Raw genomic sequence first — 2,444 nt, forward strand, 5'->3', positions numbered from 1 at the left:
ACTTGCCTATTGCAATAGATTACACATCTGTTGGGATTCATGTTATGGTACTATGAAATCACTATTAACTTTTTTTAACAAATGACTTTATTTAGGTACTACTAATGGAGGGATCAATAACAATAGGGGTGGATTGTCATGGTCAATGGATCAATAAGAGAAATCGATATGTATAGCATTGAAAAGAGGGTGAAATGCTAGAGACAATAACTATAACAATCTAATGTGATATTTCGTATGATAATTTTGTGAACTCAATCATCAGTTATCGTAGACTGAATTATCAACCAAAAGAACTCGTTATCAGTTACATGCATAGCTCATTTGAAAATCAGAGGGTACTACCTTTCAAAATAACCGATCAGATTCAGTTGCGTGCTTATCTTAGTGATTCATCTAGGCCAATGTTAAGGGTGTCCGTGGTTGAAAAGACGAGAGAGAATGAGAACCTGAATGTAAAAGAAGAAAACCAACAAGACATCTTTGATGATAGGTTGGATGCTCTAGACATGAATATTCCAGATGATTATCAAACACCTACGCCCATTGATACGACCAATACGGTAGACAGTTCTTCACGATCGACATAGTCTGGCAATCGTCAAGATGATGAGACCGGCTTTTCCAAGGGAATATCATTCAAGGACAAGAAAGAACTATCTACTACTCTGTTTATTTCTTGCTTGAAAAAATATTTTAGAATAATGAAGGCGACTAATTCGAGTAAAGTCTTTTGCTATAAATGTGCTAATCCGAACTGCAAGTGGTGGTTGAGAGCAGTGAAGTACTTAAGTTCTAATAGATTCATCATTCATAAACATTAAAAGTACCACATATGTGGTTCAAAGCATATTTTAGGCCAAAATCCTCACACCACGGCAAAGGTCCTCGATGAATATTTCAAGAATAGATTCCCCGATGGCATAGGCCATTCTACAAGGCCAATCAACTCCTTATGGAATTTGGTGTCCTAGTCAGTTATTGGAAGATATATACGGCCATAGAGAATGCCAAGGACTTGGTTAGGGGGACACACGAGCTTGGGTATGTAGTCCTCGATGCCTACCGTTACATGCTTGAGTCCACAAATCCCAGAAGTAAGACGTTGCATGTTGACAAAAATTAAAGGTTTAAGTACTTTTTTATATCCTGTGGTGCTTGGATTCTAGGTTTTCGATATTTGAGAAAAGGCATAGCCATTGACGGTACCTTCTTGAGGAGCAGGTATAATGGAGTTCTACTAGCGGCGGTGGTGCAGGATGAGGAGAATCACATCTTTTCTGTCGCTTTTTGTGTAACGGACAAGGAATGTGATGCCTCTTATGGATATTTTTTTAACAACTGCAAAGCTGCATCGAAGATACCGAATAGTTGTGTTTTGTTTCGGATAGGCATCCAAGTATTCCAAAGATAGGTTTAATTTTCTTCACTTCAGCTCACTTTGGTTGTTAAATCAGGCATCTTAGAGAGAGCATTCAAACCAACTTTCACAATAAAATGATCGTGACCCTTTTTATAGAGCAGCTAAGGTATATAGTAGAGAGGAGTTTTTAGACTATTTCAATCAAATAGCGGATATGCATCCCAAGGCAATACAACATCTCTTATGTGTCAGTTTTGAGAGATGGTGTAATGACCTGAGACTACCCCCTAGTCATCACACGGTGCTTAGGACCACAAGTGATCCTAAGCCAACCCTTGTACTGGCATAACGCATGAGCAATTGAATAAAACACATAAATCTGAAGAAGAATGTGAAAAATAAATCTTTTCTGAACTTGATCAATACAAAGCTACATTAAGATGATTACAATTCTTATACAAAACAAAACTGAATACATCAACTATACTGACTGTCTATAAAGACTTTACTATACTGACTATAGGTAGCGGGGACGCAACTCCAACTACCACTAATCAATACATAAGAAAATAAATTACATGAATATCATCTAACTGAAGTCCCCCAAGTAGGAGGACTCATCATCTGTAGTCCGAGATATGTAACTGACTGATCATGATATATGGACTACAACTAAACTGGTACGTACATTATTAAACAATGTAGCACATAGACGTATCTATGGACTAGTACTTTTGGACTGTACTGAGCATGTGGGGGTGAATGCATAAGCAAAACAATAAATGCAATAGTTCAAATAAACATTCAAAACAACATGCTAAATGTGAGTGACTCACCTTGGCTTGAATAGTAAAACTGAAAAAATCATAAATCATGAGTAATGAAGCGTAAAGAAACTCTTATGATCCACCACACTAAGTTCTCTAAAAACTATTTTGACATTTTGATTTAAGACTTAAGGGCTTTGGGAGATTCTTCTAACCGACATAAACCATGTGACCTGTCATGGAGTCCAACGTCTTACCCACATTGGGGAGAGTTGTTTTACCTTTGCCATCAGAATAGAACCTTATCTTAAGTG

This window comes from Capsicum annuum, chromosome 3, assembly GCF_002878395.1.
Source record: "Capsicum annuum cultivar UCD-10X-F1 chromosome 3, UCD10Xv1.1, whole genome shotgun sequence".
Taxonomy (NCBI): domain Eukaryota; kingdom Viridiplantae; phylum Streptophyta; class Magnoliopsida; order Solanales; family Solanaceae; genus Capsicum; species Capsicum annuum.